Source organism: Rhinopithecus bieti, unplaced genomic scaffold, assembly GCF_001698545.2.
Source record: "Rhinopithecus bieti isolate Rb0 unplaced genomic scaffold, ASM169854v2 scaffold_35842, whole genome shotgun sequence".
Taxonomy (NCBI): Eukaryota; Metazoa; Chordata; class Mammalia; order Primates; family Cercopithecidae; genus Rhinopithecus; species Rhinopithecus bieti.
In genome coordinates this window covers 896698-911043 of record NW_016815323.1, presented here as the reverse complement: position 1 = coordinate 911043, position 14346 = coordinate 896698, and positions in this window count along the sequence as shown.

Genomic DNA, 14346 nt, shown 5'->3' with positions numbered 1-14346 from the left:
ACATTTAATAACAATAAATATATATTTAATTAAAATATTAATAAAAGTCCTTCATTCAATGGCTGCCTTGGGACAAGAATATGTTGTACCAGAAAATGTAATTACATTTTAACTATGGAGTATCCATAATTGTTTTGTGTGAGTCTATTTTTGTATAGCGCTAGGAATCATTTATATCAATAGATTATATATTTACCTTGTGTAGTTGCGCATTTATTCAAGTGTGTCTTCTAGAAAATGAACTACAAAGTAGTGTGTAATTCATGAACTTGCATTGTAGCTCAACAAACTAAACTCATAAAGTCAGATTTGCTAAGGCATAAGAAACGCTGAAAAGTAAAATAAAAGCATATAAATTGACGGATAATTTGTTAAAGAAAGTGTTGTTATATGTACTGGCATAAATGGAAGACTTTTCTGACAGGGTAGCATTTGAGCAAGGCCATGTCTTAAGTGAGGATGTGGGCCAAGTCCCTATCAGATTAAGAGTCCAGACCAAGGGAGTTTCCATTACAAAGGTTTTCAGGCAGGAATGTGTTTGGATGATTTAAGGAAGAGCAAGGGGGTCGTCGGTATGGCTAAAGCAGTAATGAGTAATTCTGTATACAACTTTGCCAGTTTTCATAAATTTATCTTAAAGAAAAAATTAAAGAAAGTGACCTGAAACTATGTAATTGACTCTTATCTCTGTTCTACATCATTTTCACAACCATGTTTGACTTTTTTCTCTTATTATGACTCATGAAATAAGCTATAAATATGACAGAAGCTCTTCATTCCTTGATTAGTGAGACACCATGAACAGCCCTAGTGAATTTGCCTGCTAGGATAATGTGTACTGTGAGTGACATTTTAGTTTCTAAGATGTTTGATAAACATCTAAGTTGACATGATAGTAATATTTGTACTATGACTAATTGTAATGAATGCTGGTTTATTTATTTCTGTGATACTCCTTCTTTATGTGGTTAATTGTGACTGATCTGTAAAAAATGTTTCAAATTGCCTAGAAAACCAATTGTTTTTCTTCTTACATAGGTAATGTATACCTTCATCATCCCGCCAGTATCCATAGGGTATTGGTTCCAGGACACCTTTCCACCCCTAGTGGATACCAAAATCTTCAAAATGGTATTGAATTTGCATGTAAACTACATACATCATCTCATATTTTTAAATATCTCTAGGTTATTTAAAATACTAATGCAATACAAATGCTATGTAAATAATTGTTATACTGTGTTCTATTTGTATTACTTGTTATTGTTGTATTTTATTTTATGACGTTTTCTGAATATTTTGGAACTATGGTTGTTTGATTCTACAAATGTAAAACCCAGGGACGTAAAACTTGCAGATACAGAGGTCCCACTCTATTGACACATATTTTAAAAGAGAAAAGTGAAACTAAACAAACTCTTAAAATTCAAAAAAATTAAAAGACAAATTAATTCAATTGTTTTAAAATAAAGCTCTATCCCAATAGTAGATATCAGCACAGAAACTAAATGGGAATATGGGGAAAATAATATGATTTGCCTATTTAACAAAGCTGATTTAAGAAATAGCAAACTTTACACTGAAATAATATATTCTCCAGTGTTTTAGTGTTTTACATTAAAATAATCACCTGTAAAAACTATAAATCATTATGTAAAACCATTTGGCAGTTTCTTATGAAGCTAAGCAGGTACTTAATGTGTTAACCAGTAACCTCGATCCTTTTCGTTTACTCAAATTCCTGCAAAAATGTGTGTGTGAATGTTTATAATAGCTTTATTCCTAATTGCCAACTCCTTCAACTCGTGTATGGGTAACCAGATGGTGATTCATCAACGCAACATAATACCACTCAGTAATACAAATAAATAAATAAATAAATAAATAAGTAACTCCCGGGGCACATAAAACAAGGATAAATCTCAAATGCATTAGACTAAGTAAAAAGAATCAGACAAAAAAAAAAATCCTAAATATTGTATGATTATAGTTCTAGACTTTCTTGCAAAAGAAAACTACACAAAGAACTGATCAATGGTTGCCAGGAGTTGGGGGTGGGATAAGAGGCTGACTACAAAGCGCACAAGGAGGTATTTTTGAAGTGATTGAGATTATGTATCATGATCGTGATGGTGACTGAGAACCTTATGCAATCAACATATAATTGTCACCAAATACAATCTAGGAAGCAAGGTAATATGGTAAAGATTACCAAAACTAAAACCAGTCTCTCTGTCTACTTGAACACAAGTTCCTTGTCTACTTGAACACAAGTGAAAAAAGAGATCTTCTCTTATAATAGGTCTTTAAAATGCTGAAAGTTTTTCATTAAAGCTGTTATTATTATCTTATCTGACACAAGAACTTTGCTAAAAACCTTTATCCTGACTGAGATGTCTTAAATTTTCACTCATTGCCTTACAAAAGAAAATCATTAATTAATTCAAGTTCTGTAAATTAGATGTCTAAATTTGTATCAGGGAAAAGTTCATTTATATCATAGGGCACAACATATCACTTTGTAATTCCCAAATAAGCACTCTATTGTGGCATGGGATTTTTCAATCTGGACATTTCCTATATACAAACAATTACTCCTCTCTTCATCAATGTATCGCTTCACTGAATATTACCTGAATGTTTAGTTTGAACTGTATAAAATTGCAAATATTTAACTCCTGCTAACCAGTAAGCACGGTAACTTCACATGATCCTATCATACGCTACTTTTGAAATTATATAATACTTATTGGTTATGGATTTAATTATATAATGCTTATTCTAGCTGCTTAGCTTTTATTTCAGTAAAGCAGCTACCATTTTTTCAGGCTAAATATCTAACAGCTTTTACATGTTAATAGAGACCATTTATTATGTATATTCATTACATTTAATACCAGTTCTGAGTTCCATCAAGCCCACATATTTCTTATATTTTGCCAAGACTGATGGCAAGTCCAAGTGTATCATAAAGAACTAAATCATTTTTCACAAACATAGCTAGACTTAGTTCTTGTATTCTTGCCCTTCCCTATTTCAGTTTACTGTCAAAGTTCCAGATTTCTTTTATTTTAACATACTAATTACAATTTTAAAATTAAAAGCATTTCTTGGGATTGGAGTTTTTTACAAAGAGGAGAAATTTGCAAGGATACATAAAGGAAATATAAATAGTATAATTTCTAGTGAAACTTTATCCCAACTGAATTAGTACATTCTATAATTATGAATGACAAGCATTCATTCTTGAAAGAGAGAAAAAATTAAGACAAATTTGTAGCTGATTGTTTGCATACTATTATGATACAAGTTAATTGTGATCTTGTATCTATCCTTGTTTGTTTCATACAAAATCAGCAACTCATACATATTAAATTTGTGAATAAATTGTTAGGCAGAAACAGAGAAGAAATTCCAGTGATTAGACAATTATTGTCCTGTTAGTTAATCAATCATAAAGAAACGATCAGATAATTGAATTCACGTTCAGAGTGTTTGATTTTTGTGTTTCATGGTTTATAATAACTGTTTTAAAAATAATATGGTACCATAGTCAACTGATAAATAATACAAGATTATTTAGGGAACAAGTTCATTTGCAGCATGTGCAAGACAGGTCCCTGGCTGGTTTGGCTAAGCCAGGTCTTGCCCCACTTTCTTGCCTGCATTTCTCAGAAAAACTGCAGAATGTGCTGGGAATGCATTATTCTGAGATAAGGAGAAACTGTCTGGAATAGCTGGGCTCTGTTCCCATGTCTCCTAGAACAGGGCGCCCCACAATGTGTTAGCTCCATGTCCCTAGTTTCCTCCAGAGTATAAAACTGAGGTTAGAGTGTTAGTGGGGTCCCTCAGCTGCAAGAGGAGGCAGGGTACATGTAGATGAGATTCTGTCTTTCCTAGAAAGCTTTCCTGAGCCTTGAGGGAGTGGCTTGTTATGAATTCTACCCTTCTATTGTCCTTTGTTGCTTATTTGTCAGTAATAAAGTTGCTTCACTTAATATGTTGTATGAGTGTTCTCTCACCTGACTTGTGCAAGTCATAGAGTATTTGGTGCAAGGTAAACTTGCTTCTGTCAGTTTTACAACAAGAATCAAGCTCAAAATAATGGGAAATCATCAACAAAGCTATGAACAGTGTGAGCAATTAATGTTTAGGTTAGGAGTAGCATGGACAAACAGCCATTAGATTATTCAGAAGTCTTCACATATTACGTTCTATAACATCATGAGATGTTGAATAGAGAGTTGCCAAATAAGACCTATTTAATAAAGAGAAAGATAAAAATAAATAGGCAATTCCATGAAGTTAGAAAAAGTAGTCTAGAAGCAATCATTCCCCAAATCTAGACAGCTAGATGTTCACACCTAGACATGAGCATGGAGGGAGTTTCCTGTTTCAGGTTTAAAACTTTTATTGGACAGTTCTGAGTTTAGTATTCTCCCTGCTGTACCTGTTATTCTGCAGGTGTGATTCAGCAGTTGGTGACACTTGATTAAAATGAGTAGGGCAATGACAGAGAATCAGCAACAGGTGTTCCTAAGCAAATACAGCTTTAATTTACATTATGAAAGTTTCTCTCATTTTTATTGATGCTATCACTTGAACACTTAGGATTTTTTCTTTATTGTAACATTTTTATGAAGCATCAAGTAGAGATTTATATGTGGGTACATAGAAGGTGTATATATTTATGGGGTACATGAGATATTTTGAATTAGGCATTAAAAGCATAATAATCACATCAGGGTAAATGAGGCATCTATCACCTCAAGCATTTCTTGCTCAATTTTTATGTATGTATTTTTTTTCTAAAGATTGAAACCATGGTAGTTTTTAACATTAATAGCTCTGGTTTAAAGATAAGTTAACAACTCAGTGACATTTGATGATTTTCCTAAACTCACAGAATTAATAAAAAGAAAATCAGTATTTTAACAGGATGGATGTGCTGGGGTGGTAGTGGTGGTGGGCTGTTACAAGAGATTGCTGCATTGTAATCTTTTCATAGCTTTAGTTTTTTCTTGGGTCCACTTCTTCCTAGGAGCAGAAACTAAGATTTAGTTTATTTATTGGGATCAATCCACACTGGCAAGCGAATGTGGCGATAGTACAGGAAAGGTAATGCAAACCAACAGGATATATTGGACAGCTGGCTACCTTGGAATAATCCTGCAAGACCATGCTGGGACATGACAGAGAACACATGCCTTTGATATATCATGGCCAAGAGGAATGGGAATCAAAATATTAATAACCCTATATTTTCCAGGCATTGCTGAAGGGATATTCTCTGCAGGGACATAATTTTCTAGTCATTTCTGGCTCACCTGTAGGAGAGCACACAATGTAGGTTTCAGCTAGTCAGGGATATCCCACATACTAAGATATGGTACTGACTATTGGAAATGTGATCAGAAATCCTAAAAAAATGATCTTAACTAGCTTGGGCTGCCATAAGAAAACACAAAGACCGAGTGGCGTAAATAGGAGACATTTAGTTCTCACAGTTCTGAAAGCTGGAAAGTCCAAGGTCAAGGTATGACAGATTCAGTTCTTAGTTAAAGCTCTCTTCTTGGCTTGCAGATGGCTTCCTTCTCTCTCTAATCTGACATAGCAAAGAGAGAAAGCTCTGGTATTTTCTCATAAGGAAACAAATCCCATGATGTAGCCTTCACCATCATGACATCGTCTAAAACTAATTAGATCCCAAGGGGTCCACCTCTCAACACTATCAAGAGTCAAGACTTCAACATGTGAATTCCGGGGGTACAAGGGAGTCACAAACTAAGTCTACAATTGCTTGGACCCTTCATAATGCAGGTCCAAGCAATTGTAGACTTAGTACTAACAAGTCTACCACCAAATATGCAATTCTTATAAACATCTTATGACATTGTTAATATTATCATTCTCACTACAGAAATGAAAACAGAGAGACCTGGAAATTTTAGCAATGTTCTCAAGGTCACACAGTCTAGAAGTGAAAGACTCAACAGCCCTGCTTAGTTCTCTGTTTCAAGTCTGTGATTTTAACTTCTTTTATAATCTTCAAAGATGTGAGTTTTTCTTGATTTTGTTTTTGTTTAGTAATAAAGGCTAATGTATTAACAATAATAATATAAAATGATAATTTTTTTACCAAAGATTTTATTTTTGGAACCACAAGTAGAAACTGTGCCTATATGAATGTGGAGTAAATCTAAATTTACTAATTAGGTAAATTACTTATACAGCAATATCGCACAGCAGGATTTAGAACTATCAGTTGTGGGTTTTCTAGGCTACTCAGAGCACTCAGCACACCCCATGGCAAGGCATTATGCTCAAATGATATGTAATTTCCTGATGTTATTTTTGACAGCTGGTATATAATGAGTACAGAAGAAAGGAGTGGAGTTGGCATGGGAATATAAGAAAGCATGTGTTGAGGGGCAGAGCGGGATGACCAAATAAAAGGCTCCAACAATCACTCCCCCTCACAAGGACATCACTTTAACAATTATCTACACACAAAAAGCACCTTCATAAGAACCAAAAATCAGGTGAGCAATCATAGTACCTGGTTGTAACTTCCCATCACATATGAGGCAGTGAAGAGGGCAGGAAAGACCATCTTTAATTGCTGATGCTACCCCTCACCCATTCCTTGGCAGTGTCTCATGGCACGGAGTCTGTGGACTTGGAAGAGCACCAGTCAGAGTCATGAGACCCCCTTTCCAGGACCTGGGGACCAAACAACCTTTCTAGACACACCTTGGGCTAAAAGGGAACCTACTACCTTAAAGGGAAGGTCCCAGTCGTGGCCAAATCCATCACCTATTGACTAAAGAGCTCTTGGGCCCTGAATAACCACAACAATTGTAAGATATTGCATTGAACTCATGTTGCATTGTCATAGCAGAAAGAATATCCAGCCTAATTCAGCTGATGCCTGCCCATGGAGGAGGTATTCAAACCAGCTGCCCTAGCCAGAGAAGAATCACCCATCCCAGTGGTTGAAACGAGTTCTGGCAAGCCTCACCATCATGAGCTAAAGTGCTCTAGGGCTTAAAATAAACTCAAAAGTCAGTGTAGGCCACAAGGACTGCAACGGCTAGGTGAGTCCTAGTGCTGAACTGGGCTCAGAGCCAGTGGATGCAGGCGGGATACAACCTACTGAGACAGCAGCCAGGGTGGCTAAGGGAGTGTTTGAACCACCTCTCCCTCAATCCCACGCTGCAGCTCATGGCTTCAAAATGACCTCTTCCTTCTGTGTCCAGAGTTCACTCCTTCTGGTGGGTTCGTGGGCTTGCTGACTTCAAGAATGAAGCTGTGGACCTTTGTGTTGAGTGTTATAGCTCTTAAAGATGGCACGAACCCAAAGAGTGAGCAGCAGCAATATTCATTGCAAAGAGCAAAAGAACAAAGCTTCCACAACGTGAAAGGGGACCCAAGAGGGTTGCTGCTGCTGGCAGGGGTGGCCAGCTTTTATTCCCTTATTTGTCCCTGCCCATGTCCTGCTGATTGGTCCATTTTACAGAGCACTGATTGGTGCATTTTACAAACCTATAGGTAATTACAGAGCTCTAGAGCGCTGATTGGTGTGTTTTTACAGAGCACTGATTGATGCATTTTACAAACCTATTGTGAGACAGAAAAGTTCCCCAAGTCCCCACTCCACCCAGAAAATCCAGCTGGCTTCACCTCTCACTTCTTCTTGATTTGGAAAGAGTAGAGAGGACTTTGTCTTGCATCTCAAATACCAGCTTAGCCACAGTAGGTTAGGGCACTAGTCAGAGTCATGAGAACCTGTTTCCAGGACCTAGAACCCAGATAATATTTCTAGACACACCTTGGGCTAAAGGGAACCAACTATCAAAGGGATGGACCTAGTCCTGGCTATACTCATCACCTGCTGACTAAATGGCTCTTGGGCCCTGAATAACCAGCAGTGATATCCAGGTAGTTTGATGTAGGCCTTGGGTAAGACTCTGAAAAGTGCTGGCTCCAGGTGTATCCCACACATTCCCGGTTGTGGTGACTATGGAGAGAGACCCTGCTTGAGAAAACCAGAGGGAAATATAAAGGGAAGTTAGTCTTGCACCTTAGGTACCAGCCTGGTACAGGGTGTAGAGGATCCAGCAGGTTCATAGGGTCCCCAATTCCAGGCCTTGTATCTTAGATGACATTTCTGAACCTGCCCTTACCTCGAGGGGATCCCAAGTTTCTGAAGGGTTAGTTGCAGGCCAGGAAGTATTTACCACAAGTTAACTGAATATGCCTTAGGACTCAAGGGAATATCAGCAATAGCCTGGCAGTACACCCCTTGGGCCTGTGATGAGTAACAGGACAGTTAGCATTCACCACAAGTTGACCAAAGATCCTTTGGGCCTTAAGAGAATATCACCAATAGCCTGGAAGTTCTCCCCTTGGGTCTGTGTTGGTGGTGGCCACAGGCGAAGCTCCTCTGCCTATGGAAAGAAGAGGGAAGAGTGGGAAGGATTGCATTTTGTGGTTTGATTGCCAGTTTATCTGGAGTACAATAGAACACCAGTTAGGTTTCTAAAGTTTTTGACTATAATCTCTGGCTCCTGGAAGGCACCTCTGGACCCACTTGGGGCCTAGGGGAACTTGCTGCCCTGAAGGAAGGACGCGAGCCTGGCTAGCTTCACCACCTGCTGATTGTAGAGCCATAGGGCCTTGAAGGAACATTGGCAGTAGCCACGTAGTGGTTACAGCAGACCTTGGGTGAAACCCAGTGCTATTCTGGCTTCAGGTCTGACCCAGGGCAGTGCCAGTGGTGGTGGCCACAGGAGTGCTTGTGCCACCACACCCTTAGCTCCAGACAGCTCAGAACAGACAGAAAGATACCATTTGGGAAAAAGTAGTGCAAGAAAACAAGAATCTTGTCCTGGTAATTCAGAGAGTTCTTTCAGAAATTATCTAAGTCTCCTACTTCTAGGAGACTGCAAAACTACAGCATTACTGGGCTTCTGGTCCCTCTTAATGCAGATGCAGCTTAGATTGCGACACTGAAGTCCTTTTCAATAGGTGGAAGGCCTTCCTAAGAAATATGAGTATAAACAAGCCCAGGCTGTGAGGACTACAATAAAATAAAAATAAACCATGTGTTAAGTCACAAAATAAGTATTATAATATTTTAAATATCAAAATAATATTGAGCATTGTCTCTGACACAAGTGAAATAAAACTAAAAATTAATAATGAGGAATTTTGGAAGCTATAAAAATACATGGAAATTGAACAATACACTCCCGAATTACTAGTGGGTCCATGAAGAAATTAAGAAGGAAATTTTAAACATTTCTTGAAACAAATGAACAAAAACACAGCATATCAAAACGTTTTGAGGGCCAGGCACAGTGTCTCCTGCCTGCAATCCCAGCACTTTGGGACGATGAGATGGGTGGACTGCTTGACCCCAGGAGTTCAAGACCAGCCTGAGCAACATGACGAAACCCCATCTCTAATAAAAATACAAAAAGTTAGCTGAACATGGTGGCATGTACCTGTAGTTCCAGCTGTCTGGGAGACTGAGGTTGGAGAATCACCAGAGTCAGGGAAGTTAAGGCTGCAGAGAGTTGTAGTCACGCCACTGCACTCTAGCCTAGGCAAAGAGAGTGAGACCATGTCTCAAAACAAAACAAAACAAAACAAAATTATGAAATCATGGGATATGGCAAAACCAGTACTAGTAGGGAAGTTTATAGTTATAAGTGCCTACAACACTTATAACAAAAAATAAGAAAAACTTCAAATAAACAATTCAAAGATGCATCTTAAAAAAGAAGAAAAGCAATGTCAAGCCAGACCCAAAATTAGTAGAAGAAATAATAAAGATCAGAGCAGAAATAAATAAACTTAAAATGAAGAAAACAATACAAAAAAATCAATAAAGTGAAAAGTTGATATTTAGAAGATAAATAAAATTGACAAACCTTTAACCAGACTAAGAAAAAAAATGAGAAAATACCTAGATAAATAAAACCAGAGATAAAAAGAACTAAATAAAATCAGAGATGAAAACGTAGATATTACAATTGATACTGCAAAAGTTCAAAGGATAATTAGTGGCTACTATGAGAAACTATATGCCAATAAATTGGAAAATCTAGAACAAAGGGATAAGTTACTAGACATATACAACCTATTAAGATTGAACCATGAAAAAAATCCAGAACCTGAACAGACTAATAACAAATAATGAGATTGAAGCTGTAATAAAAAAAAGTCTCGTAGCGAAGAAAATCCCAGTACCCTAAGGCATCACTGTTGAATTCTACAAAACATTTAAATACAAACTAATATTAATCCTACTCAAACTATTTTGAAAAATAGAATAAAGGACTTTCAAACTCATTCCATATGGGCAGTATTACCCTGATACCAAAACTAGACAAAGTCACATGAAAAAATAAAACTGTAGGCCAGTATCACTGATGAACTTGAGTAATAACCCGCAAATCTTCAACAAAATACTAACAAATCAAATTAAACAACACGTTAAAAAGATCATTCGTTATGACCAACTGGAATTCATACCAGGGATGTAAGAAAGGTTCAACATATGCAAATCGATTAATGTGATGCATCATATCAAAATAATGGACAAAACTCTTATGATTATTTTAATTGATGCAGAAAAAAAATTGATGAAATTCAACATCCCTTCACGATAAAAATCTTCAAAAAACTGGGTATGGAAGCAATATACCTCAATATAATTAAAGCCTTGTGTGACAGACCCACAGCTAGTATCATACTGAATAGAGAAAAACTGAAAGTCTTTCTCTCAGAAACTGGAAACACAGCAAGGATGTCCACTTTCACCACTGTTTTCAGCATGGTACTGGAACTCCCACCTAGAGCAATCAGATGAAATAATGAAATAAAGCACATCCAAGTTAGATTGGAAGAAAACAAATTATCTTTATATGTGGATTATATGATCTTATATTTTGAAACAAAAAGATTCTATCAAAAAAAGTGTTAGAACTTATAAACAAATTCAGTAAAGTTGCAGGACTCAAAATCAATATATGAAAATCAGCATTTCTACATGCCAACCAGTGAACAATCTGAAAAATAATCTGAGAAGGTAATACCATTTACAACGGCTACAAATAAAATAAAATACCTGGGAATTAACTAAAGAACTGAAAGAACTGTACAATGAAAACATACAATATTGATACAAGAAATTGAAGAAGTCACAAAAAAATGAAAGTTATTTCATGTTCAGGTATTGAAAGAATCAATATTGGTAAAGTGTTCACACTGCCCAAAGTAATCTATAGATTGAATGCAATTCCTATAAAAATACCAATGACATTCTCCACTGAAATAGAAACAACCCTAAAATTTATATGGAACCACAGTAGACCCAGAATAGCCAAAGCTATCCTAAGAAACATGAACAAAACTGAAGGAATCACATTACCTGACTTTAAATTATTCTACAGACCTATAGTAACAAAAAAGGCATGGTCTTGGCATTAAAAACACACACTTAGATTGGTGGGAAAGAATAGAGAATCCAGAGATATATGTATACATCTTCAGTGAACTCATTTTTGACAAAAGTGCCAAGAACATTCACTGGAGGAAAGACAATCTCTTCAATAAATGGTGTTGGGAAAACTGGATATCTACATGAAGAAAAATGAAACCAGACCCCTTTCTCTTGCCATATACAAAAATCACGTCACAGTGGTTTAAAGACTTACATCTAAAACCTCAAACTATTAAACTCATACAAGATGACTTCAGGGAATCTCTCCAGGGCATTGCTCTGGACAAAGATTTCTTGAATAATAACCCACAAGCATAGATAATCAAAGCAACAATGTACATATAGGATCATGTCAAGTGAAAAAGCTTCTGCACATCAAAGGAATCACTCAACAAAACAAGGAGACAACCCAAAGAGTAGGAAAAAATATTTACAAAGTACGCATCTGACAAGAGATTTGTCACCAGAATATATAAGGAACTCAGAAAACCATACAGGAAAAAATAATAATAATCTGATCAAAATTGGGCAAATGATCTGAAAAGATATTTCTCAAAGGAAGACATACAAACGGCAAACAGACATATGAATAGATGCTCAACATCATTGATTATTAGATAAATGAAAATTAATAGTAAAATGAGATATCATCTCACCTCAGTTTAAATGGCTTTTATCCAAACATCAGACAGTAACAAACAGTGGTGAGTATGTCAAGAAAAGGGAGCCCTCATACACTATTGGTGGGAATATAAACTAGCACAACTACTATTAACAACAATTTGTAAGTTCCTCAAAAACTTAAAAATAGAGCTACCAAACTATGTAACAATCATACTCCTAGGTGAAAACCCAAAAGAAAGTAAATCAGGATATCAAAGGAATATCAGCACTCCCATGTTTATTGCAGCACTATTTACAACAGCCAATATTTAGAAGCAACCTACATGTTCATCAACAGATAAATGGATAAAGAAATTGTGGTACATATACACAGTGAAGCACTATGTAGTCATAAAAGGAATGAGATCCTTTCTTTTGCAACAACATGGATGGAACTGAGATCAATATGCTATGTGAAATAAGCCAGGCACAGAAAGACAGTCTTCACATGATCTCACTTATTGTGGGGTGTTAAACAGGAAAACAATTGAACTCATGGAGTTAGAGAGTTGAAGGATGGTTAGCAGAGGCTGGGAAGGGTAATGGGTGACTGGACGGGGTGGGGGAAGTGGGAAATGGGAATGGTTAAGGGGTAAAAAAGTAGTTATAAAGAATAAATAAGACCTAGTATTTGGTAGCACAACAGGTGGTTATAGCCAATGAAAATTTAATTGTACATTTTCAAATAAAAAAAAGGGTAATTGGATTGTTTGAAACACAAAGGATAAATGCTCTAGGTAATGGATACCTATATTAGTCCATTTTCATGCTGCTCATAAAGACATACCTGACACTGGACAACTTACAAAAGACAGAAGTTTAATTGGACTTACAGTTGCACATGGCTGGGGAAGTCTCACAATCATGGCTTAAGGCAAGGAAGAGACACTCATGTCTTACATGGATGGGAAGCGGCAAAGAGAGAGAACGAGAGCCAAGTGAAATGGGTTTCACCTTTTTAAACCATCAGATCTCATGAGACTTTTTCACCACCACAAGAGTATGGGAGAAACTGCCCCCATGATTCAATTATCTCCCACTGGTCTCTCCCACAACACATGGGAATTATGGGAATACAATTCAAAACGAGATTTGTGTTAGGATATAGAGCCAAACCATCACTCCACCCTGACCCCTGGCAAATCTTATGTCTTCACATTTCAAAACCACTCCCCCAAAGTCTTAACTCATTTCAGCCTTAACTCAAAAGTCCACAGTCCACTGTCTTATCCGAGACAAGGCAAGTCCCTTCCTCCTATGAGCCGGTAAAATCACAAGCAACTTAGTTGTTTCTTAAATACAATGGAGATACAGGTACTGGGTAAATATAGCCATTTCAAATGGAAGAAATTGGCAAAAACAAAGGGGCTATTGGCCCCAGGCAAGTCCAAAATCCAGCAAGGCAGACAAATATTTAAGCTCTGAAATGATCTTTGTTGACTCTATGTCTCACATCCGGGTAACGCTGATGCAAGAAGTGGGTTCCCCGGTCTTGGATGGCTCTGCCCCTGTTGCTCTGTAGGGTATAGCCTCCCTCCCAGCTGCTTTCATGTGCTGGTATTAAATGTCTGTGGCTTTTCCAGGCTCATGGTGCAAGCTGTCAGTGGATCTACCATTCTGGGGTCTGGAGGATAGTGGCCCTCTTCTCACAGTTCCACTAGGTGGTGCCCAAGTAAAGACTCTGTAGGGGGGGGGCTCTGACCCCACATTTCCCTTCCACAATGCCCTAGCAGAGGTTCTCCATGAGAACCCTGCCCATATAGCAAACTTCTGCTTGGATAGCCAGATGTTTCCATACATCCTCTGATATCTAGGCAGAGGTTTCCTAACCTCAGTTCTGTGCCCCAAAGGACTCAGAACCATGTGGAAACTGCCAAACTTTGGGGCTTGCACCCTCCCAAGCCACAGCCTGAACTATACCTTGCTCCCTTTTAGTCAAGGTTGGAGCAGCTTGGAGGCAGGGCACCAAGTCCCTAGCCTGCATACAGCACGGGAAACCTGGACCTGGCCCATGAAACCGTTTTTCCCTATTAGGCCTCCAGGTCTAGTAGGAAATGTAATGGGAAGGGCTGCTGCAAAGACCTCTGACATGTCCTGGAGATATTTACCCATTGTCTTTGGGATTAACATTAGGCTCATCACTATTTTTTTTTTTTTTTTTTTTTTTTTTT